The sequence below is a fragment of the Stegodyphus dumicola genome, chromosome 12 (assembly GCF_044657685.1).
Source record: "Stegodyphus dumicola isolate Sdum_Otavi_A_Nest chromosome 12, ASM4465768v1".
In the NCBI taxonomy this organism is placed as follows: Eukaryota; Metazoa; Arthropoda; class Arachnida; order Araneae; family Eresidae; genus Stegodyphus; species Stegodyphus dumicola.
In genome coordinates, this window is record NC_140779.1 from 31775976 (window position 1) to 31803192 (window position 27217).

General features: G+C 31.3%; 1 long non-coding RNA gene across 1 annotated transcript in view; it reads left to right on the top strand.

Annotated features, from left to right (window-relative positions):
* The window catches only part of LOC118188480 (uncharacterized), a 153194-nt gene extending 148538 nt beyond the window's left edge, over positions 1-4656 (top strand). The window contains exon 2 of the long non-coding RNA XR_015044379.1: positions 4208-4656. This is a non-coding gene — a long non-coding RNA (uncharacterized LOC118188480). The remainder of the gene's footprint in view (positions 1-4207) is intronic.
* The last annotated feature ends 22561 nt before the right edge of the window (positions 4657-27217 follow it).

Below are 27217 nucleotides of genomic sequence, written 5' to 3' on the forward strand. Positions count from 1 at the left end.
TCGAAAGTGCGACTAAGGATATATAACAGATTTATACACAGCATTGTTCTAACATAGGTATTTGGACAAAAAATCGGCCTTTTCTGAAATAAAATACCTATTTTTCTTTACATATTTCGATATCTACAAACTCATATTATGCTCAAATATTAAATTTCGTAAAATTTTGTAAATTTACCGTTAAATTAAAAAATTGATCTTGGCGCACATTTTTCAGTTTGCGCCAAGAATAATTCACTCGGCGAAATTTTTAATTCATGCTAACCTATTTTCGTTTCCCTTTTTTTCATTGTGGCCCAGCAAAAGAAAAAGGCTGATCGTTCATACTTTCAAATAATATTAAACAAAGTGTCTAAAGCACATTTTAACTATGTTTTTATTTTTACTAAGTTTTAACTATGTTTATGTTAATAGCAAGTACCCCAAATATCAAAACGCACTAATATGTAAATTCACGTATATTTTAGGAAGCTTTGAATAAAAATCTCTTAATTTTTTGCAGGTATACTTAGAAATACAACTGCTTTAAGATGATGGCAAAAATTTTATAGGTTATAATTCAATTTTTTTTTCAAAAAAAAAATTATAACCATTATTTAAAATACAAATTTTAAAACGAAATCAGAAAATAGCTGCTGATTTTATTTTGATCGAAGCTAAATTTCTAACTGTGAAAGAAAGAATCAAGCAAGTTTAATAAAAAAACAAGAGGTATTAATAAATATATACCAAATTCAATTAAGATAGAGGAGCTGAAATTTTTATAACTAATTTTTTAAAAACTGCTCCTGCGATTTTTACAGAAGTTGACACTTTGGAATAACTTGAGTGGTAGAATCGAAATATGGAAAACAAATTGGTATGTCATTTGAGAAAAATTCCGATTTTGTGTCAGAATACCTATGTTACAACAATGCTACATATAAATCTAATATATATCCTCAGTCGTCCTTTCGATACATGAAAAACGCGAGTAAATTTCGTCAGTCGGCCCAGTGAACGAGAGATAGAGACCTGTTCTTCTTTTGTGCAAGGTTTACCTGAAACATCATCAAAGGTGAACTCAATAAGTTTTTGTAAAATGTGCAAAAATAACTTAATAAGCCTCTCTTTGACCTCTCTTTCAGTGCAAGAAAAATTTGGTTCCGGTTGCACCGCTTATTTGTTATGAATTTGTAAAATGCTTCACTTACTTATGAGTAATCCTGCAAATTTGAACTATGAACTCAAGAATGAGAACAGGCTGAACAGGCAACCATTTTGTAGAATCTGGAAAATCTACGAAATATAGCAGTAAAAAAAGGCTGCCGTAGATTCAGAGCCCAATATTATCAAGTTATCTGGGAAAATATTTTCCAGATTATATCCAGTTTCTTGTATGAAGCAGATACTGATGAAGAATCTATCGGAAACAGAAGAACCATTAATCAGAGCAGTGTTTTAAAAGAAACCATTGAAAAATCGGTTCATAGATTTCTTGCGGAACTTCAAGAAATAACATCAAATCCGAAGACACTGAAGATGGGAGTTTCAGTATTTGAGACACCCAATAGAAGGAAAAAAGAATTTAAATTTATCACCTTGATGCTGGAATATATATATATATATAAAGATGCAAGGTGCTGGGAGCAGAATATTTTCTATTTTAGGTAGTATTGTGCATAGAATAAGAAGAAAATTAAGACATCAATTATTGAACCCTTTATATTTTTAAATCAAATTTCGTAAAGGAATACATTAACTAAATAAAATAAAAATCTAGATTTAATATTTTCGCGGATTTTATATACTTATGTTTTATTAATTTCATTTTGTATAGTCTGTACATTTTTTTACTTCCTTCTACGAAGTAAAGGAAGTACTGTAATTACGAAAAATTCCAGGTATCATATTTCAACAAAAATATCCATTTTGACCGCAGTCGAATGCAATTTAACGATGCTTTTTGCTTGATATCTGTGCGTAAGGACAGAATAAAGGACTCTTTTTACCGAAACTCATTATAAAATTGATTTAACCCTTTGCGGCACAGTGTGTCCAGTCTGGACACACCTAAAAATTTCCTTCTGTACGCGCAGCAAAATTGAATGAAAAAGGATTTATAGGTAAGTATAGGTTACTCTGAACCTTCATTATTTATAGCAGATGGCAGCTCAACACAAACCAGTCCATATATTTTAGCCATGTTTAGTTTTTTAAGACCCTCATATTTCAAAGAAAGCTTCCAGATTTTTTTAGGGTATAAAAGGAATTGGTTTGAAAAGAAATGTATATGTTATTTTTTTGGCTTTATGCTAATCTCCTTATTCTATATTAGTTTTAAATTTTTACCTTGAAATCTTGCCTAAAATCAAACGGCGAACCCTAGGTGTGCCCAGACCGAGCTCACCGATAATCTAGGACAACTGAGAGTCTGTATTCTTTGTTTCTCCGTATCTCATCGGTCAGTTCATTGACAACAATTCTCTTTTCAGCACTCTTTTCGAAGCTCTATTCAATGAGTGCGCCCACTTTGGGCACACCCACAGAATTAAAAGATAAGTACTATCTTCACAAAATTTTACTTGTGTTCTCCTCTAGGCCTAACTAGACTGCCTACCTTTTTTTTTTTTTTTTTTTTATCAAAACTCCAATTTTAAAAGGTAGCGGGCCGGAAAGGGTTAAAATGAATTTAAAAGAGATTTTTTTGTGACATCTGCCTCAGAACGTTAAAATTTTATATATAGGACTGCTATAACATGTAGTTGGGCAGCTCCCTTTTCGGTTTCAATCGACCGCGCCAAAAGTGTATATATATATATATATATATATATAGATTTGTTTTTACAAAGTTTGCATTATTTACCTTAATTTGTAATCTTCTATGTTTATTTCAACTTTACTTTGAATTCGATTTCATAATGACAATTTCCAATGTTTAATTTTTACAAATAATATAGAACTCAAATGCATAAACATGAAAGTGTCGGAGACGGTTACTCGGGTTAATTAGGATTTCTCTACAGTAATTGCTTTTTACTCCAAATTGAATTGACTAAAATGCTTCATAAGAATAAGTTCTTTGAGTATCAGCATTGGATCATAATCGCTTCTATTCGCGGAAATATTTGGCCTGACTAGAATTGCCGGTTTGGCTTTAAATTATAACTCGAGTAAAGACGAAACACTTTCCTATTTACGTATTTTTTTTTTTTTCAATTATTGTTCATTGAACGGGAGTTGGTTTGTTCCCCTTAAAAAGTCAACTAATTCCCAATCAATGACAATGATTACATGTTTTTAATTTTTCCTTTTACAATTGAAATTTTATTCTTCATGATGATTTAACTCCAGTCCCCGTTAAAACATTATTAACATTTTGCTTTCAAATTACTTCAAAACATCTTTCAAAATATAACTATGGATTCACTCTTTTAAAATAATTCTATTTTAAAATAATTCTACTTTAATTAAACTTAGGAGATAATATAATCAATTAATCAATACTGTTTAAGAAATAAATTATATAGTATATATATGTATACACCCACTCTGTTACTCGGCTCAGCTTTTTTTTTTTTTATTATTATTATTATTCTTATATGTCGGTAAATTATGCATTTTGTGCTTTAAAAATGATTGAATTATGTTTGTTCATTTTGTGAGAACTTTCTTTGCGGGGAAATTAAAATATTATGCGAGTATAAGGAAATTAACGGAAGCATTAGTCGTAAATGTTCATTTGATTAAGCGTTATAGTTCCTGTATTTACAGAAATAATTTCTTCTTCTGTTTTCAAATATTCGTCGGACCTTGAATTTTAACTTTGTAAAAATTGTTAACGAACTTTTTTTAATATATATACCTACCATGTGCATAACAGTAACCTTAATCAGCAGGTCTGAGAGACACTTGTTAGAATCAACTGCATCAAACTTAAGAAAATGAAACAACATTGCTTTAAATGATTCCTAAAATAATAGCAATAAGCAAGAAATCTAAATCTCTAAAACGTTTCTAATACTTTTTGATCAGATGAATAAAACAGTTTAAAGTCTATATTTAGCATTGAAATACTATTTTCGAAACGGAATTAGGCACTGGTCTTCATTCATGATTTTATTTTCTTAATTAATTTTCTAGTTTTATTTAACTAACCATTGCATTAAATATTGTTTTTCCAATAAAATCCGGAACTTTTTTTTTTTTTTTTTTTTTTTTTTTTTAGGATGGATGCAAAGAAGCCATCTGCAGAAATTTCCCAGACTGTGGTAGGTTGAGAAGCAAAAGAATCCGGTTTTCTATACTTGTGGTGTCATCTGGCGGCTAACACAGGAACTAGATGACCAGAAAGAGATGAAAATAAACGAAGCACTTTATTGGGAGAATGGATACAGGAAATCGGAAACAAACTTGGCCTAGTAAAATAGTAGCTATCTATCGGCAGATTAAGAATTGACTTCGGCATGGACGGAAACTAAAGCTTGTAAATAGATGTATTTTAAAATACCCACAAATTTTATAAATTATTCCAGTTATTATAATTAAATTATGAAAGAAATACATACTTGAATCATTTAAATATTAATATTTAACTTCACATAAATGAATATAAGTTTCTGATATTCGTCTTTAAATCAAAAATATAAAAAATGTAAATAAACGTTTTACGTTTTGTGTGCTACCTTTATTTATTAAATATCACGTTCTCTGAACTTAAACCATAAAATTCAATTTAACAGCAGTATCACAAAATATTTTGTATGTTTACTTTCTTTATTAAATATCATGTTTTTGGTTGTTACGCCACATAAAATTGGAATGAACAGCAAAATCACTAACTAATTTTAAAATGAGCATATCTTTAAAATTTCCGATACACAGTCTCACGCGCTAGAGATAAAAATGTTTCTTTTTTTTTTCGTACAGTGTTGCCATTGCTCGCTTTGAAATCGTTGAGTTTGTTAATCAAAAATGCGCTCAAGTTTTACAAAATATGAAGTACATAATAAAATAAATCCCAAATTCCAGATGCCCATATTCGAATGGAGGATTGCGTTATTCAAAATTTGATATCACTAGGTACCGTTGTTTTTTTCGCATTGCGAGAAACATGCATACATTTATGCAGATTCTATCTTATTTAATTTCTTTGAAAATAATGTAGGGCTCTAATATTTGGTGGCAACAATTTTAAAATCGAAACGCCATTTTATAATAGACGACGCAAAATGCCAATATGAAATTAATAGCCCTTCTGGGCAAATCGGCCCTTTGGGCTAAAAATAACCAAACAATTCAAATCTGGAAAATATGAAAGGAATATTTCAATGCATGTGCTCGGCCAATATTTTACTCGCAGTCTTTTCATCAGTATTATTTTTCATCATAAAAACAATATTTTTCTAACAGTAAGAAGAGCATTTCAAAGCACCACAAGTGAATGTCTGCTTGAATTTTTGCTCCCTGTTCCTCTCCGTATGAAATCCTTTTCATCCTCATAGAAGACCATAGAAGTGATACATTATGGTACATCAAGTGATTCTGCTTAGTTATAATAAATAGCTTCTGGAGGCAGGGGCTTTAATCCGTGTAAGCATGTCAGACATCATGTCAGCTAGGTAATGGAGCCCCTGTTCTCTGGTTAACGGTACATCAAGTGAACAGCAGGTTACGCTCACAGGATACCTTAAAGAAAAATACTTCCTTTAAGATCCAATATGGATAAAATGATTATCTGCATTGTGGATCTTTATTTCACAAAATTATTCAACTGTAATACTAGAGCTCAAACATTAGTATTACAGATGGAGGTATTTCTTTTTCCTTTTAATCTTCGTTATTTATGATAGTCATTTTTATAATCCCCGAGTAAACACGAGAATTAAATAAAAAATAAATGGGAAGGTCAAATTAAAATGCACATTTGCATTAAAATAACAAAGCTTCACAGTATTAAGTCTATAATGATAATACAAGGTCCGGCTATTAATTTCCAGGACTCATGGAATAACTCAGTAGAAAAAAAGGTTAAACACACAGCCATTTAATATGATTCACAGTAATCCCCATGAGCCGTAATGCACGCCTGTGCTTGGCTGTACAAATTTCGGAAAGAAGTCCTCTTTTGGAATGCTCTTTAATATAGACGTTACAGTTTTCTTGATGGCTTCGACATCCTGAAATCTTGTTCCCTTCAGCTAATTTTTCAGCTTAGGAAACAGGAAAAAGTCTGCGGGTGCTAGGTCTGGAGAGTATGGTGGATGCTGCATTTCAACGACACCATGCTGGGGTAAGAATCGCCTCAGAGGCAACGCAGTGTGTGGGCGGGCATTATCATGTAGCAGCAGCCAACTCGTTTTTGGTTTTTGTTGAAAATGAGGCCTCACTCTACGAATTTGTTTTCGAAGTCGGTCATACGTTTTAATGCACCTTTCCACGAGAACCACCTACTTCAGAATGGCGCCGATTAACTTCTGTGTAGAACTGTCCATTGACAGTCATGTTAGGAGGAAGAAATTCATGATGAATGAGTCCATCGCAATCGAAGAAAGCGACTTACATGACCTTGACTTTGGGCTTTTCAAATCGAAATTTTTTTTCTACCTTGATGAACTTGGAGACCGCCATTCGGAGCTTTGACGCTTAGTTTCAAGGTCATATTGATAACACCAAGACTCGTCTCCCGTGACTATCCTATTCAGGAACGCTGGGTCAGCATCAGTGTTGTCGATAAGTTCGCCACATGCGTCCAGTCACAATTGCTTTTGTTCGTCCCTTAAATGGTGAGGAACGAATCTGGAACAAATCTTGCGTTTGCCTAGGTCTTGCGTCAAAATTCGCAGAACCGTCTCTTTGTCCATGTTGAATTGATTGACGAGTACTCGAATAGTCAATCGACGATCACATTTCTCCATATTGCGAACTTTTTCAATGGCTTCTGACGTGCGTACGGACTGCGGCCGACCTGTGTGTGGATCATCTTCGACGCTTTCGCGCCCGTCCCGAAAGCGTTTAAACCATTTAAAAGTTCTTGAGCGCGATAATGCTTCCTCGCCGTAAACATGTTTTAACATTTCGTAGGTTTCCCCAGCTGTCTTGCCCAATTTGAAGCAAAATTTAATGTTAATTCTTTGCTCCATTTTCACTTCGACAATAGGAAGTTAAGAGCTACGTTTTAATGCGCCTTTTCACCTACTTCAGAATGGCGCCGATTGCACTGCACATGCTCAAGAAAATGCTCTTCAATATGCAGTCATTGGCGCCATCTTCCGACTTTTCGTTCTCCTACAGTTACGTCAGCCCTGGAAATTAATAGCCGGAGTCTGTAATAAAATTCTATTGCAATATGCAGATTGAGAAAGGTTAATAATTTTTTTCCTTTTAGTAGACATAGTTTTATAAGAGTTTTTTTTTTTTCTTTTTTTTTTACCATAGTTCATGTTTTGTAAAACTTTAACGAACTTTTTATTAGCAAACACACAATTTCAAAGCGAGCAATGGCAACACTGTACCAGGGGGGGGAGAAATGTCCAGCGCGCGAGACCGTCTGTCGGAAACGTGGAGGTTAGAATAGATGGATTAAGCATGACGTCACAAAATTGAAGCCAAATCACAACGTGACGTCAGTCTTATCACAGGCGCCATACAGCGTACGAGTAAGACTACCAAACATATTGTTAAATAAAATTACATTGAATCTGAAAACAAATGTCAACGTGCTTTTTGGCTCAGAAAGTGTTTTGAGTCATAATTTGCACAAAATACCATTGAAACTTCAGCAAGTTCTTCCAGGTTTTACCAATATATATTTGTTCTATAGACACCATTTACACATTTCATGTACTTAGATTTTAATAAATTTGAAAAAGTTATTTGTAATCCTTGGGGTTTTTCTATGTAATAAGTAGAAAATCTTTTATATTAAGTATTAATATTAGAACGGGAGACTCATAAACGTTCAATATTGAATAGCTGACATGCAAAAAACGCCGAACAGAATGCAAAGTCTGCTTATGACAGCGGCCATGTTAAGTAGTGACGTCATACCGTGACGTTTCATGGCTTCCTTTTCATTACATGGGACATACGGAGAAGACTTACTCCGTCTATTGTCGCCTCCATGATCGGAAATTCTAAAAATATGCTGTTTTTAAATATTTACAGTCCAAAGGGACATTAGCCCAAATGATGTCGAAACCTGTAGGTGTGTAAATGAAAAAAAAAATATGAGCTTTGGACGTAATATAAAATGTGAAAGCTTCCAGACACTTTTTTTGTTTATGAAAGGAATCGAACATTTATATGACCATACAGCATAAGCGATTGCAAATTCATCCAAGTAATCCTCCATTCAGTCTGTGTAGTACCTCATATAGAGTGTAATTAAATGAGTCATTTTAAACAATATTTTTTTTTTTTAATTTAGAAGTCAAACAACAAAAATCAGCGTAATAGTAGCAAATTTTCACAGGACTAGTTTGGATAGTTTTCCTGAACTATAAACCTCAGTTGCCAAAGTGCAAATGAAGGAGATAAAATATAAGGATAAGATAAGAATAGTTGGAGAGGAGTTAAGCTACTGGCGCCATCTATTGATGAAACAAGAAAACTAAAATATAATTATTGTTCTAAAAATTAATATTTGTTCGACGTATAAATATCTTTTTCATTAACATTTTCTTTTTGTCGAAGGGAAAAGATTATTGAAGAAATAGTGTTGGATTGAGCTGCGTTATATCAGTGATACTTACGAAATGAAATCTGGCTTTAATGATAATTGAATTATTCGGATAAATTATTACCATTAGTATAATTAAAGAATAAAAAAGATATTATGTATATACATTATTCATCACGACCGCAGACTTGCTATTTGACTCTTTACCTGTAAAATTCTGTGTTCGTGGTAGCATGGGATTTCGCGATTCAAACTGTAGAGTTTCCGGATTCAAAATCAAAACTCGAAAATAAAATTTTAAATTGCTTACACCCGATGGCCAGTGTTTATTAACTAAAAATATTATAAAGATACATTTATATGTATAAAGAAGGAGGTCTGTTTCTCTGTTTGTTTGTTTGTTTGCGATTAACTCAGTCATAACTATAGCTATCATCATCAAACATTCTACAATTCTTTTCTGCGTAATGGAAAAGGTCGACGTCCACTTAAAGAAAAAAAAAAAAAAAAAAAAAAATCTGAAATGTTTCAGATTTTTAATTACGTCCAAAGGGGCTTTTTTTAACATTTTGTGTGTTACCTTTCTTTATTAAATATCATGTTCCTCGCACTTAAACCATAAGATCCAGTGCAACAGCAATATCGCAAAATAGTTTTAAAACGAGCATATCTTTAGAATTTCCGATACAGAGACTCACGCGCTGGAGATAAAAATGTTTTTTCTGCACAACGTTGCCATTGCTCGCTTTGAAATCCTTGAGTTTGTTAATCAAAAATTCGTCAAAGTTTTAAAAAATATGAAATCGATCATAAAACAAATTCCAAATTTCACATTTGGGATTCCAGATGCCCAAATTCGTAGTAGGATTACGTCATTCAAAATTCGATTGTTCTATGTACCGTTGTTTTATCACAATACGAGAAATATACATACATTTATGCAGATTTTTCATTATTTAATTTCTTCAAATATAATGCAGGACTCTAACATTTTGTGGCAACAGTTTGAAAAGTGAACCGACATTTATGAGTCCGACGCAAAATGCCAAAACGAAAGCAATAATCCTTCGGGACTCAAGTCCCTTTGGACTAAAAAGGGGGGGTGTGCGTAAAATCAGAGATATTAATTAAAAACTTTAAAAGCTCTAATTTTCAAACTCATTTTTCCAAGTGGCAACCGTTTCGCACGCTGAAGACAAAAATCTTCTTTATTTCGAGAAGTGTTGCCACTGCTCGTTTTCAAATCGTAGAGTTGTTAATAGAAAATTTTGAAGTTTCACAGTGAAATAAAAATAGCTTTGCGAAACATTAAAATGCATTTTTCCCGATTCTAAAAATTCGCGGGGAGCCAGTTCGAATGTTCCCATCTTTGCACGACTTTAATCAGCCGAGATTTTAATTTAGAACTCTGAAAACACTAATTTTCGCCCTCGTTTTTTCGAATGACGCGGTGGAGTTAAATATGTTTTATATCGAAAAATGTTGCTACTGGTCGCTTTCAAATCGTAGAGATTGTTAATCAAAAATTTATAAGTTTTACAATATATATATATATATATATACAGTGTCTCAAAAAAGTGATGGGACACTTGTGCTTTACAAAATGAAACTGTAATAAAATAAATTAAAAGAACATGTAAACATTTTTTGTGGGTGTGTTTCATACTTAAATTTAGTAACAATTATTATATAACATACATTTTCTCAAAATATTAAAATATTAATTTAATAAAAATACAATTGTTTAGAACGGAGCCAAAAATGGCTCACATAAGTGATGGGACACAATTAGATACTTCTACGTACTACAATAAAAATATTTTTTGGGGGGTTTTTATTTTTACTCAAAAGCAATTGGCAATAATTTATAAAATCGTCTGGAGTATTTCACTCCAGTTTCTTTTGGAATTTTTGTGTTTTTTAGCTCTGTGCAGCCATGAATGCTAAACGAAAAGAAACCTTGTTTGAAATTCGAAAATTAGTTATTAATTTGCATATTGAACGTGGAAAATCTATTAGAAAGACTCCTGAAACATTTAACTTGAGTCATTCAACAGTTTTCAATATCATTAAACTATATAAAAAGAATCATATGATTCAGGATAAAAGAAGATCTGGCCGACCATCAAAGCTATCCAATGGAATAAAGCGAATTATCGTTCGAAATATTCAAAAAAATCCAAGAATGAGTGCTCCTAAAGTTGCTGCTGATTTACAAACATTATATGGAGTAATTGTTAATCCTGAGATTATTAGAAGAGTAATTCGATCTGCTGAATATCACGGTAGAGCAGCCAGGAAAAATTCTTCGTAAGTGAAAAGAATAGAAAACTCATACTAGCTTTCGCAAAATCCAACATAAATAAGAATTCTGATTACTGGAATGAAGTTATATTTGCTGATGAGAGTAAATTTAATATATTTGGTTCTGACGGTAGAATCTTGGTGTGGAGAAAACCCAGGGAAGAATTTCGCAAACAGGACTTGGTGCCAATAGTAAAACATGGAAGAGGAGGAGTTATGGTGTGGGGGTGTATGTCGTCCGTTGGACTTGTTTTTATTGACAGTATAATGGATCAGTACAAGTATATTGACATTTTAAATCAAAATTTGAAATCTTCAGCACGAAAATTGAACCTTCATAGCGATTTTAAATTCTACCTGGACAATGACCCCAAGCACACTGCTTTGAACGTTAGACTCTGGCTGCTGTATAACTGTCCTGAAATAATAAAAACACCAGCACAATCTCCAGACTTAAATCCCATAGAGAATATTTGTCAAGAATTGGAATCAAGAATTCGCAAACACACCATTTCATCAAAACAACAATTAAAATCGGTGCTTCAAGAGGAATGGGGTAAAATCACTCCAGAAATCACAAAAAAAATTAGTCGAAACCATCCCAAGAAGATTAAATCAAGTTTTAAAAGTAAAAGGATATCCAACAAAATATTAAAACCTTTTAAAAAGGAAAATTTTTGGATAAATATTTGATGGAAAATTAAGTGTCCCATCACTTATGTGAGCCATTTTTTGCTCCGTTCTAAACAATTGTATTTTTATTAAATTTTTATTTTAATATTTTGAGAAAATTTATGTTATGTAATAATTGTTACTAAATTTAAGTATGAAACACACCCAAAAAATTTTACACGTTTTTTTATTATTATTATTATTATTATTTTTTTTATTTTTATTTTACTACAGTTTCCTTTTGTAAAGCACAAGTGTCCCATCACTTTTGTGAGACACTGTATATATATAAAGAAGGATGTCTGTTTGTGTGTTAGTTTGCGTTATTGATTTCTGATCAATTATGATGATCACCTTTTTGACTAATTTTGAATATAGGTGAAATTTTGGATGGAACTTCAGCTTTTATACCCATTTGATTAGGAACACAAAAATCATTAAGAACTGCCTGCCATTGTTGTTGATATAATGAGAGATAATTAGTTTGCTTTTCTATCGAATTTATGTGGGCTCTATGTCCCATCAAACTGAAAAATGTATGATTCTGAATCGTACTTTTTGCATCATTAGAAGCGGAAGGATTACAGCAATATCGTCCTCTCTGTTGTTAGATACATTACTCTCAAACTTACTTCTCTAGCATCGGCAACTTTCGCTAGTTAGTTATAAATTAGTTTTAAAACTTAACATGTGGTCATCATATATCAGAGACAATAATGGGCAATGGTTAGCAAAACTGAATAGTTTTCTAATGGAAAATTAATTGAATGTAGGCGACAGTGTTAAAAATTTTACAATAAAGCATCTTTTTCAACTGAAGATGACTATAAGAGAACATCTCCCAGAAAAAAAAAAAAAAAATAAATATGATTAGTTAATTCTGTTCTTCGTAAGTGAAAAGATGAGTACTGCGCTACATCAAAAAGCTTACCAATGAAAGAAAAGAAACAATTTTTCGACATATTAACGGACTCTAACTTAAAATGCAAATTTAAGCAAGGGTAACCCTCCCCAAATATAATAGTTGTAGAATCATGCAGAATGACGATACGTTTCCCACCAGCTGTGAATGGCTTTTAATGGCTTTCGCAACAACGTATTTAACTCAAAAATTTTCTCAACGTATGTGGCAACAGACACAAAATGTAGAAACAGTTTAAATGCAGAATATGAATTGCTACTAAATATATCGCAAGAGTTGGTGACAGTTTGAGCAAGAATTAATGTTATTTATGAGTGAATTACTTTTAATTTTATGCTAAATATTTCAATAAAAAATGCAATACTTTTCTTCAATTCTCTTTATGTAAAGTAACTATGATATACTGATCTGCATTTAAGATATGTTTTTCGAAGTTTAAGACAGAACTCACCGAACAATTCTTCTAATTGTAAGGGTTCCATAAGTCGGCAAAGTTTGATGACCTCTACTATACACTAAAATCCGCAACCCCTTCACGCCGACTGTCACGTATACGTGCCAGCAACGAACACACTTATCTACCGGCCGACACGCAGGCGTGCCAGAGCATTATTGCGTTTACTACCGACTGTCACGTATTTGTGCCAGTACCTTGGAACGTTTTTCAGACTATAATTTCTGCCACAAGATGGCACTGTATGTCCATATGGTTTCAGATACATGTACATTAGACTTTCTACTCGAAATGAGAGAAGCATGACTCACATATACGTGTTTTTGATTACATAAGCAAACGGGGAACTAAATGTTTCCGAATGGCGTGATTTATGACGTCTCTTTAAATCGCACTTTATTCGCACGTGGTAGTTGTTTATTGTAAGTAGAAGTTTTATATGCGCTAAAGCGTTGAGTATTTCGGTTTACAGTTCAGTTTTTAGAAAATAATTAGATCTTGTTAGACGTGAATTCTTTTTGTTTTTACCGTTTCAATGTCGAAGCGTCGAAAATGTTTAACAGAGCATGAAATAGCAGAAATGATGCAAAATATTTCAGATATTGATTCTGAAATTCTGATATTGATTCTGAAAGATTAACTGAAAAACATTTTCCAAAACTTTGTTCAGAAGAGACTGATAAGAAAATGAGACGACGATGCTTCGTTTGTTCACATTCCCGGAAAAATCCTCCAAAACGGCAAATGAGTTATTACGAATTCAAGGAATGTAACGTAGGACTGCGTGTAGATCCCTGTTTTAAAATTTTTCATACGAAAAGAGAATTTTAAGTAATATATTTAGTTTTCAGATGTATAATGTTAAAAGTCATAAAATGGTGAGAAATTAAAATAAAATGTGTAAAATATGCATTTAAACAAGAAATAAGGTAATTAAAGTATATATATAAAAATATCTATAAAGCATAAGCCGTTTAAATACTCTATAGAGCATTATTAAACAATACGTTGATACTTCAGAAATTTCATGGATTTAGGCTTAGTAGCAAAAAAGCTCCCGGCCCTGGAGAGACGCTCGCGGAAGACACTGCTGGCCTCCGCGATAAGCGCGCGTTTTCGCTACCCGGCTCGAAGGGGTTAAAAATAAAAAAGAACCCATTCCCCCCCCCCGCAAAAAAAAAGTCTGAAAGATTTCAGATTGTAATGGTCGACTAAAAGCGTTTGATAAGGTTTTTTTCGCTCTCGCTGGGCTCGCAGTCTACCAGTCTGATCTTACACTCACTCCTACTAACTCTTTTTTTGTCTTTTTAGCTTTATTATTAATCATCATTTTCTTTGCACTTGCGCCTTATACAATTCAACAGCAAAATTACAAAAAATTTAAAAGCAACATTGCAGTATACATTTGGAATTCCCTATGCAGAATTCAGTGTTGGGTACATTTTTCTCTCATTTCTCAGCCTATCACATGAATGTACAGTTTGCTTACTAAGATGGCTTTACAAAACTTTTCTTTTTGTCCTTTTATTATGAAGGTTTAGTGTGTTTACTTTATTTATTAAATATCACGTTCTTGGCTCTTTAGCCACATAAAATTCGATTTAATAACAATTCACAAAATATTTAAAAACAGCACATCTTTAGAAATCCGGATAGACAGTCTAGCAGGCTGGAGATAAAAATGTTTTATTCCCTACAGCGTTGCTGCTGGTCGCTCTGAAATCGTTGAGTTCGTTAGTCAAAAATTTGTTAATTTTTTCCAAAATATGAAACAGGTAATAAAACAAATTATAAATTCAAAATTGGGGCTTCAAGGTGCCCATGTTCGAGTGGAGGACTGGATTATTCAAAATTTGATGGCCTTAAGTACCATTGTTTTTCACAATGCGAGAAACATTCATACCTTCATATGTTATTATTAGAGAAATATTCATACCTTCATAAGTGCTTTTATTTAATTTCTTTAAGTATAATACAGGGCGATAATATTTGGTGGCAACAATTTGAAAAGTGATTCATCCTTTATAGTGATTCAACGCAAAATCCGTTTCGAAGACGAACATCCTACTCAAGACTAACGTACTTTTGGGGCTAATAATAAACATAATAACATACTTTGGTATAGTTTGAAGCCATCTATGTGCTTCTCTTTCATTTTTTAATTTTAATTAAATCGTATTGATTTTATTAGGTGGCAACAGCAGCTAAAATTTTTGTTTGAGAAGCAGAGCATTTTTGTTATTCTTTACTGGTTTACTTTCTAATAAAATTTGCATTACTACAATTCGGCAACATCACCATTGACAAATGGTGAAGATATGTGAGTAAATATTATTTTTCATAAAGATCTTTAGAAGGTCGTAATGACCTTCTGACAAGCTGACAATTGTCTGGCCTAGTTTCTTACGTTAATCTAAAAGAGCGAGTTTTAAAAAATGGCTCCCTGTTTCCACCTCTTGCCAAAAAAAATATTAACACTGAAAAGTAATAAATTTTTGTGTGGAATGAGACAATTCTTCTCTTTATTTCATTTTCATGTTGATAATTTCTCATTTTTTATGTCATAATCATCGATACATATTTTCCTTTACTCATTTTTTGCAGGAAACCTGAAACCTTTTCTTGCAAGACATCTCTCTCTTCAGCTCGGTTTTGTTACCCAGAAGTGACCAACTGTAACTTTACTTCTTTATTTGCTCTTTGCTTTTTTCTTTCCTTTCTTTTCCTTAATGCTCTCAATGTCGGCCAAGAACTAAAAGACGAACAAGAAACAGGACAATTCATCCGACATTTTGACAGTTCTACGGATATTTGCTGTCTTATATGAAGGATGAATTACTCAATCTCCAGTACACATTTCGGATGTTTCCTAATTTATCTTCTGCCTCTTTCATGTAGGAGAGGGAATAACGTTTAATAATATTATTATTATTATTGTATAAGACAAAGAAAGTGTTTAATTTAGGCTGAGCTCGAACAGAAAAGAAATACTTAGCTATATGAACAATATTTAGTGACGTCTACTATAAGAAAAAATATGATATGCTCACCACATGACTTCCGTTGTATCGCCTGCTAAATTATGCACATTTTTTGCTGTATTTCATTTATACTTATTTCCACGAATTTTATTAGAGATACATTAATTCAGTTCCCACTTTGCGGCAGAGGAAAAATATGTAAAAACTCACAATATTTTCATTAAAAATTGTAAAATATAGAAAAACATAAAACATTAAATAGCGTTAAAACAGTTTAAAAAAATCTACAATTAAAATTAGAGTTTCTACGAAAAATAAGCAATTTGGTCAGCGGGCAAAGAAGGTAGATTTTTCGACGCACAAAAGTGAAAGTTTACTTTTGATCTCACTTGGCAGAAAGACACTGAAGGTGCAGCAATTGACTTAATGTCCTGTCGGCTAAATGCATGTGTCCTAAATGTACACTGCGAAAAAAAAGGGGGAGGACAATTCCTATATTCCTCGTTCTACTGGTCTGATTGACGAAATTTAAATTGCGTTTTTCATGTCTCGAAAGCGCGACTTAGGATATGTATTATATTTCTATATAGCATTGTTCTAAAATAGGTATTTTGAAGCAAAATCGGACGAAACGAAATGCCATTTATATATGTGATGTACCAGCTTTAGTCGTAGCTTAAATTGTCAGACGATAAGTTTTTTTTAAAAAAAAAGGATCCATTTATTACTATTCAGGAGAAATACCATTACAAAATCAGATATCCGGAGTAAATAAAAAGAACTACTAATAACTTTTTGTATGAAGTTTACTGCATCGTTTCATTAAAGAAAAAGCCTCCGATATTCCTTTGCGAGTCCTTTTATACCCTCTGGAAAGGCGGCGCTTCAAAGAAATGACGTCAGCCTCGTCAGCCAATCCAGTTCGCTCTAAATATTTCCAGAACATTCTATAACTGTACGTGTAGAAAATGCGGAAAAAACAACTTGACTACGGGGCTGTGATTTAATTCCACGTACTTTCAAATAAGAGAACGTCACCATTAAAAATGAAAAGAACATACAGTTAGAAGTTTAAGTGTATTCTTGACTATGGAATTTTATTATTACAAATATATACATATATCGATTCTACCACTCAAATTATGGCAAACTGACAAGTTTTGTAAGAATCGCACGAGTAGTTTTTAAAAAATTAACTCTCAAAATTTTAGTTCCTCAATGTTAATTGAATTTTGGTATATATTTGTTAATATTTCTCTTTTTCTATGAAACTTACTTTATTCTTCCTGCCACATTTCAGAATTTAGGTTCGTTCCACACAAAATTCACACACATTTATGATTTATTTTTAGTCCAAAGGGGCTTTGTTCCTGAAGGACTATTATTTTCGTTTTGCGATTTTGCGTTCGGAACTTTAAAATGCTGTATCACTTTTGAAATCCTTGTCACCAAACACTATCGACCTGTATTATATTTGAAGAAATTAAATAATGAAGAATCTGCACAAACGTATGTATGCTTCTCGCATTGTGACAAAACAGCTGTACCTAGAGCCATCCAATTTTGAATGACATAATCCTACTGCGACCAAATTTGAAATTTGGAATTTGTTTTATTATCCATTACATATTTTGTAAACTATTTTTAACAAAGTTTGTAAATCTTCTTTAACGAATTTTTGATTAACAAACTCAACGTTTTAAACGCGGGGGGGGGGAGACTTTTCATCTCCAGCGCGCGGAACTGTGTATCGAAAATTCTAAAGATATGCTCATTTTAAAATTATTTTGCAACATTGCTGTTGAACTGAATTTTATGGCTTAAGTGCAAAGAACATAATACTTAATAAATAAAGTAACACACAAGACGTTAATAAAATGCTCCTTTGGACGTAATTTAAAATCAGAAACCTTTCAGATTTTTATTGAGTTTTTTTTTTAAATTTGTATTTTTAAATAATTTTTATAAATTTTTCAAAAAAATCTTGAATTATAACCTATAAATTTTGAAAATTAACGCTGATTTTTGTTTTTTGACTTGTGAATTAGTACTTATTCGGCGTGTGTTTGTGTCTTAACCTATAAAATATTTAACATCATCTTAAAGTAGATGTATTTCTAAGCACACCTGTAAAAATATTAGAGTTTTTTATTCAAAATTTTCTAAGATATCCATGAATTTTTATATTATAGGGTTTTGAAATTTGGCATATTTGTTATAAGCGATAATAACGCCAAATGTGGTTTACGCACTTCGTTAAAATTATTTGAAAGTCTGAACGATGACTTTTTTCCGCTCGTCTGCAATGAAAAAAGAAAAGAAAATTGGTTGCTATAAATTAAGAAGTTCGCCAAGTGAATTATTTTTGGCGCAAACTGAAAACAAATCATGCCAAGTTAAATTTTTGAATTTCTCCGTAGATTTCGCACCAAATTTTACAAAATTTAATTAAAAAATTTAAAATAATATTTAGTATTTTAATTGGCCCATATTGTTTTAAACTTTCTGAAAAATTTCATGTTTATATTTTTATCATATTTAATAGCCACTTTCTGAATTAGTCTTCTTATAACTAATTGATTTTTAACGGTGTTCTTTTTTCAAAGTTGTGATAGATAATTATAATGTCTATCAGTGTTTTCAATTTATTCAGAGATGCTTTTAATTGTCTTTAGTAATTTTTTTACATTTCACTTATATACAAATTTATCTTAATTTTTACTGCAAAATTTTAAATGTGGATTCATTAAAATTCATTATTTTTTGCACAGTATGCTATTTTTTTTTTCAAGCTTACAGCACTGTATGACACCTTGCACAAAAAAAGGGGGGACAGCTATGTAGCTTACGTTTGATTGACGAAATTCCACTTACGTTTTTCATGTCTCGAAAGCGCGACTTAGAATATACATTAGATTTATATATAGCATTATACCAACATAGGTGTTTTGACACAAAATCGGACTTTTCCTGAAATAATACAACGATGTTTTTTCATATTTCGATTCTACAACTCAAATTATGCCTAAATATTAAATTTTGTAATTTTTGGTGAAAAAAACTTATGAAGAAATTTAAAATTTTATCTTGTTGCATTTTTGTCAGTGTCAGCTGGAAAAGGATCATACAAATGCAAATAATTTTAACAAAGTTTGTAAATCGCATTTGGCGTTATTATAGCTTATAACGAATATGCCAAACAAACAAAAGCACGCCAAAATGTAAATTCACATATATCTTAGGAAATTTTGAATAAAAAACTCTAATTTTTTTTCAGGTATGCTTAAAAATACATCTACTTTAATGTGATGGTAAAAATTTTATAGATTATAATTCAATTATTTTTTTCGAAAAATTTATATAAGTTACTAAAAATAAAAATTTTAAAAATAAATCTTAAAAAATTGGCCAATTTTATTTAGAGTGAATCTAAATTTCGAAATGGGAATAAAGAATGAAATAAGTTTAATAAGAAAGAGATGCTAATAAATATATATCAAATTCAATTAACATGAAAGAGCTAAAATGTTGAGAGCTAATTTTTTAAAACTTAGCAGTTTGGCATAATTTGAGTCGTGGAATCTAAATGTGGGAAAAAATGGTATGTCATTTCAGAAAAATTCCGATTTGGTGTCAAAATACCTATGTTAGAACAATGCTATATATATAAATCTAATATATATTCTAAGTCGCCCTTTCTAGACTTGGGAAACAAAAATTTTAAATTTCGACAATCAGTCCAATAGAACGGGAAATATAGAACTGTCACATTTTTTTTTCAAGTTATACTCATTGTTCGAATCATTTTAGATTAAATCTTTCTCGGAAAATTTTTTCCAGAATTAAAATTATGAAAAATCCAAGCATACAGAAATTTTTCAACTTTGCCTTGTATCATAAAATTTTAAAAGAGTTATTTTTGTAATTTTTATATTCAAAAATTATTTATTTCTTAATTTCCTAATTTGAAATTATCGGCATCAGAGAGATATAACAATATTTATTTTATTCAGAGAATTATTTAGGAAATTTCTCCCCATGTTTTGGCAACAGCTATTGATTTGATTCTCGAGATCTTAAGTAAGTATTGAATGTTTTATGAAACCAAAGGAATGAAATCGTCATTTTGTTATGTTAAAAGGCTTTTTAAATACAATTTTAATTTGTTAATTTAAGTGCAGTGATTTTGGTTCTCGGTTACAAACTTTGCTTTTGTTTTAACAGTTACCATTTCAAATAATTGTGCAAAAGTATTTATGACTAGAAGAATAGAAATTGCTATTTGTGAAGATGTCTAGAAGCATTATGTATATGTCTACATATAAATTGCAGAACTGTCCATAAATATGATTGCTTACTTAAACTATGTTATTCTTTATTTTAATATTTAGTAATATGTAATATGCTTGATATGGCGAGAATTAAAAAAATAGTTAATATTTTATTTTTAATTCTCCTACATTTTATGGAATTAATTACTGATTAACTAAATATTTAAAATGCTTATTTATTAACATCCCAGCAGTAGTTAAATTTGTTTGCTGTTAACCCTGATGTTAACTATAATTTAAACCTAGATATTACAACAAACGAATAGTGGTCAAGTATATTTACAGAAAGAGGGCCTGGAGATGGAATAACAAATAATATAAAAATATTAAATTTTTGGGAGACATCTAAATTTTACGAAGTTCCATGAACACAATTAATGTTTAGAATGTAAAAGATCATCTAAACAATTTATTTAAAAAAAAAACTTTGATTCCTGATAAGAAATTAATTCTATTTAAATTTTCTCTTAAATTCTCTCTTTCTGTTTAAATTAAAAAAGCTCGTTAAGAATTCTATAATTCTCCAAAAATTTCAGTATAGTTATATTTTATTAAAAATTTTAGTCTGCTTTTTGAAACAAAATGTCGTCTCCAAAAGCGTATTAACATCATTTCACTTATAAAATTCCGGAAATGTGTGAAAGTTAAAAATTTTCAGCTGTTGCAAAATAAAAAATTTACAGTTTCCTCGAATTGCTCTACTTTAATTCCACCCTGTGCTGATGTTTCACTGTGCATAGCCCTGGCTCCACGATATAGCGACACAGCGATGAAACAGGTTTACATTGTGTCGGAAATGAAGTGATTTCATCAAATGATAACTGAAATTATAGTCATGCATTTGCTGAAAGACTATATTTTCAGTTATCTTTTGATGAATATTTTCTTTTTCAATTCCATTTAAGGGATGGGTGGTTATATTTTAACTTTTAATTCACAAGAATATATCATAAAACAATTTGCTGCATAGTATTTTGTATAAAAATATTTTATACTTAATGTAATAATAGGCTTAAAAAATTTTTAGGTAATAATAGGCTTAATAATTTTAAGCAAAGTCAGTCAATCTGCTAAATATATTAATAAAATACAAAACACTAATAAAATGCAAAACAGCAGTTTTCATTAGGAGAGGATAAGCTATATAACAGGCTTATACGTTTTCTTACAGAATGTACAGAAGAATGACAATTGATTTATCTATTAGGATTACCTATTTTTTGTTATACGATTGAACAACGGAAGACATAATACTATTCGAATAATTATTATAATTTTAATTAATATACGTAAAAAAGTCTTGTTTCTGTCTAGTTTAATCCATCGACTGTAATTTTGCTCCATTAAGTTCTGAACAATGCATTAGTAATAAGCAAATTACAAGTGGTAGAAGCACAAATTATGAATTTGTCTATTTACAAATTTCTCTGAGTTTTCATTTAAAAAATAACTTAATTGGCAATATATTTTAATTTCATATTTATTTTTGTTACATATTATGTAATTTAAGTTGTTACATTACTATGTCATCAATACCAATAAAATGACTCCAATTTATGATTCATTCTTTTCTCAACAGATGGCAGAAGCAGTACATCTTTCAGATTGAAGTTTTCGAATTAATAGTTGATGTTTCTCTCAAGAGATGGCAGCATCAGTATATACTTCAGGTTCAAGGATACACTGGAATAATGTATTCTACATTTACGAGATGAAAAGTAGAATTCAGATCTTACTCATTTTTAGCTCAAATCAAATTCAGACCTACTCATCATTCAGATTTAGTAATTCAGATCTTACTTATCTCGTTCTACTTACGAGATGAAATTTAGAATTCAGATCTTACTCATTTTATCACATTTCGAAAAATATTTTCTGTGCTGATGTTTCACTGTGCATAGCCCTGGCTCCACGATATAGCGACACAGCGATGAAACAGGTTTACATTGTGTCAGAAATGAAGTGATTTCATCAAATGATAACTGAAATTATAGTCATGCATTTGCTGAAAGACTATATTTTCAGTTATCTTTTGATGAATATTTTCTTTTTCAATTCCATTCAAGGAATGGGTGGTTATATTTTGACTTTTAATTCACAAGAATATATCATAAAACAATTTGCTGCATAGTATTTTGTATAAAAATATCTTATACTTAATGTAATAATAGGCTTAAAAAATTTTTAGGTAATAATAGGCTTAATAATTTTAAGCAAAATCAGTCAATCTGCTAAATATATTAATAAAATACAAAACACTAATAAAATGCAAAACAGCAGTTTTCATTAGGAGAGGATAAGCTATATAACAGGCTCATACTTTTTCATACAGAATGTACAGACGAATGACAATCGATTTATCTATTAGGATTACCTATTTTTTGTTATACGACTGAACAACGGAAGACATAATGCTATTGTTCGAATAATTATTGCAATTTTAATTAATATACGTAAAAAAGTCTTGTTTATCTCTAGTTTAATCCATCGACTGTATTTTTGCTCCATTAAGTTCTGAATAATGCATTAGTAATAAGCAAATTACAAGTGGTAGAAGCACAAATTATAAATTTGTTTATTGACAAATTTCTCTGAGTTTTCATTTAAAAAATAACTTAATTGGAAATTTATTTTAATATCATTTTTTTTTTAAATATATTATGTAGTTTAAGTTTTTACATTACTATGTCATAAATACCAATAAAAATGACTCCAATTTATGATTCATTCTTTTCTCAACAGATGGTAGCAGCAGTACATCTTTCAGATTGAAGATTTCGAATTTATAGTTGATGTTTCTCTCAAGAGATGGCAGCACCAGTATATACTTCAGGTTCAAGGATACACTGGAATAATGTATTATTCTACATTTACGAGATGAAAAGAATTCAGATCTTACTCTTTTTTAACTCAAATCAAATTCAGACCTACTCATCATTCAGATTTAGTAATTCAGATCTTACTTATCTCGTTCTACTTACGAGATGAAATTTAGAATTCAGATCTTACTCATTTTATCACATTTCGAAAAATATTTTTTAACATCAAGGAAATATTTTTGTAGTACTGAATATAAATTCTGCTTTCAGACTCCAATTGCTTAAAAGGTTAATCTAAAATCTGTAAAAGTAAGATGTCGTTACTAAGCATACCCACTTACTAAACATTCCCGTGTTCAAATATACATGCGGTGAATGTATTTAACAACCGAAAAAAGTCATTCTAACATCAAAAAGGTTATATGTAGAAACTGCATTAAACTTATTATTAGTATTCATTTGAATATAATCTGTTATACTGAAAGCCTCATTCAAATGCTTCTTCCATAGCTAAAAGATACCAGAAAATACCAGAATAGTTCAAGATATTATTATTATTAATTCAGAGACTTTTCGCTCACTTTTTAGACGTTTTTGCTTTGCTGTAGAAAAATCGCCTACTTGGAAAAAGTTTTTTTAACTGCAAATATATTTTTGAAGGTATAAATTTAACAAATTTGTTTTCAGGCAAAATGGCGCCTTTGAAGAAGCAATAGACGGAAGGCTATATTTGCACTTTCCGAAAAATATATTCGTATTTAATTATTAAAAAATGCCGAAAATGCCATGATTTTTTGGTATTTAAAACAAAGACAGATAATATTGTCAACGAGAAAGGCAAAAAGATCAAAGCTTGGCTTCAAGGAGAAACATTGTACAAAATACATATGCAGTGAAAAACGGAATGTTGTAAAGATAACAACATAAAAGCAAAAGAAGGACAATTGCGTAATCATTAAAATGATCAGTGCCAACTGTAAAGAAAGTGATTAATGCTGATTTAAATCTTAAAAAGGCGAGAAAATCTAACGTGCATCGCCTCTCTCCACGACCTATCACCGACAGCAGAACGCTCCGCAGAATTCTCAATCAGAAACAATAATTAGGCCAAAAATGGAAACATTATCACAATAGATGAATCTTGAGTATATTAAAATGACCGCAATAAAAAGTGATCCATTTGTTATCATCAAGGAGAAGGAAAAAAGTCTTCAGTTCAAAGAATCTAAAGAAAGTTTTTCAAAGGGATTTTTGATTGCTGCTGGTTTTTGGTATAACTAGAAATAAAAACTAAAGAGAGTGCAGAAAACTGTTCACATATTATTAGGAATATATTTTAGACGCAGTTTTAAAATATGAGATATCTTCTGTTCACGTGCAGTGTCATCAATTAGTAGAACTGCATTAAGACAAATCAAATATCGCACGTCAAGACCCACTGTTAATTTCCTGGAAAAAATAGAACAAGAAATGTGTGTCAAGGCCATAGCATTCACTCATATCTCTATCCTATCTCCTGATGTATCATCAATGGATTTTTTTCTTTTGGGGGGGGGGCTTTTAAAAAGCGGATTGTCGAGACATCAACGTACAATCCACCTTAGATTTTAGAAAGCTGTTCAAGAGAAATGGGATAAAATATCTCTTCCTCTACTAAAAAAAGTTTCACTGTCTTGTGAAATTACGGTCTGGGGTGAGTGAGTGAGTGAGTGCGGTTTTGGGCGCAAAACCGAAGATGATTATGACGCGCCAAACACAAGGTGGAATGATCAAAATTGACGAAATTAAAATACAATAAATTAAAACAGATAGACAAATGTACCAAATCCAGAGGATGAGGTCATATAAAAACAAGGTCAAAGCACAGATTAAAATCCAAGACACAATCTTCAAAACAAATTATATTAGGTAGTAAAAGCCAGTCTCTTTTAAATCATAAAATTAATTACAATTAGCCTCTCTTCCGATTAAACGGTCGAGAGGTAAGTCACAGCTATTAAAATGTCTCTGACGAAGACTATTAAAATACGGACACTCAATTAATATATGACAGACAGATAAACAAACATTACAATTTGAACAAACAGGCTCATTCTCAACTTTCAGAAGGTAGTTATGTGTCACTCTAGTGTGACCAATTCTGAGACCGAGTCAAAAGAACTTCCTCCTTACGATTTCCAGCAAAATCCCAATGCTCAATTCTAGGCTTTACATTTCTCAACTTGTTGTTAAGCTGAACGTCTCCAAATTCGCTGCCATTTTTTTCTGATCTTCCCGTTGATGACACAGCAGATGTCTCTAAAAGGGATAAGACAATTGGATAGTTCAACAGCAATTACGGTCTGGAAAGATAAGGAAGAATAAGGGTTATCAAAAACATTTAAAACACGAAGATTTTACGTAAAATATTTCTGTAATTGCAATGAAAATCTTCGAAAAATGTGAGAATAGCCTTAGTATAGCAAATGCAGTGTAGTTTGCAATATGGATATAGCCGAAATGCAAGATATTTGAAGGGGATTGCAGGACTAAATTTTTTTTCCAGTAATTGATAAATAACCCATTTGTTTCAGCTTATTGAATAAAATAAAATAGGCTTTCAGACAGTGACAATTTTAGTCACATAACAGGTATTAATAAATAGATATATCAACATTGAAGAGTTAAATTGATTCCTGAGAGGTGGAATTATAACTTGTAAAGCAAATTCTTATCCTGTATTCTTATCCTGAGTTCCCCCCCCCAGTGGGGACAATTTTCATAACATGAAAAATTGCCTCGGAAAGTTATATTGTGTTACATAACTTTAACAACTTTCACTCAAAGGAAAGGACATAAATGTCTCTTTTAGGGGTCATGTAAAAATTGAATTTCAATAGTAAAATATCAAATTTCGAATTGTTAAACATTTCAAAGACTAGATTTTTAAAATCGATGTGTCAACAGCTTTCAGCCATTAAAAATGCTACGTCAACTATTAAATTCCAAAATCAATTACCTCAACATCCTGTTTAAGTAATTTTCTCTAACACTCGTAAATGTATGCCAACTGAGCTTTGTTCAAGATCCGTAGCCGCTCATAGACTTTAGCAAAATAATTCGCTTTTATTTTCACAAATCCATAGACATAACAAAATTTGTCCTAAATGATGTGTTTAAAAAAGAGTAACAGAAATATATCTTGTATTTAATAGGAAATAAGTTCCTTTTAAAAACAAAGAGTATTATCTCATTGTTTTAGAGATGATCGATTTATTAGCATGTCTACACTTTATATCGCCACCCTTTCCAGGCTCATATTGCTCTATTTTCAATTAAGAATCATTTTTTACGTCGATTTTGTGTCTCTAACAGCAGGTATTTTGCTCTCTTGTTGCTTTTTATTTCTGATTTTTCTACGCGGTTTGAGAATATCGTCGTTTGTTTTTGAAGAACTGGTAATATATTATGCATTTAAATATTTGTGAAAAAATAATAAAAACAAAATTAGATTTTCAAAATGTAAAATTGGCTAGGATTGACTAAGCGGAAAAGTCAGAATTCATAGGTGATGGATCCAGGGAAATCTATTAGCACTAAGAATATTGAAAAGAAAAGAAAAATTGCCTAAAGAGAATATAATGAAAGTTATTTACCATTTAGGTTTTATCCTCAGCCTCAGTGTGTTATTTGCGGTAACTATTATCCCATCAAAGTATGATTTAGGTTAGGTTAAGTTATTTAATTACGACAAAGCCTCGAGAGCTATCTGCCTAAGGGGAGGGATGCCTTCGTGGAGGACTTTCTAAGGGAAACTGGCTCGTATACACATTACACATGGGGAAAACCACAAAAACACCCATGCAGTTAGCCCGTTCGCGGGATTCGAACCTCGGACCGAACTACTAGCTTTCAGCGACTTTACCGCTCGGCCGCTGATGGGCTATCAAAGTATGAAACCATCACATTCTTATAAAAGACATCTTGAATCTAATCATACCAGTTTAAAGGATAAATCTGAAGAAGAAATTATCGAAGCTCAAAAATAGGAAATAAGTAGCGAAAGGTTTTGTTAATTCAAGTGAAAAAGCTTTGG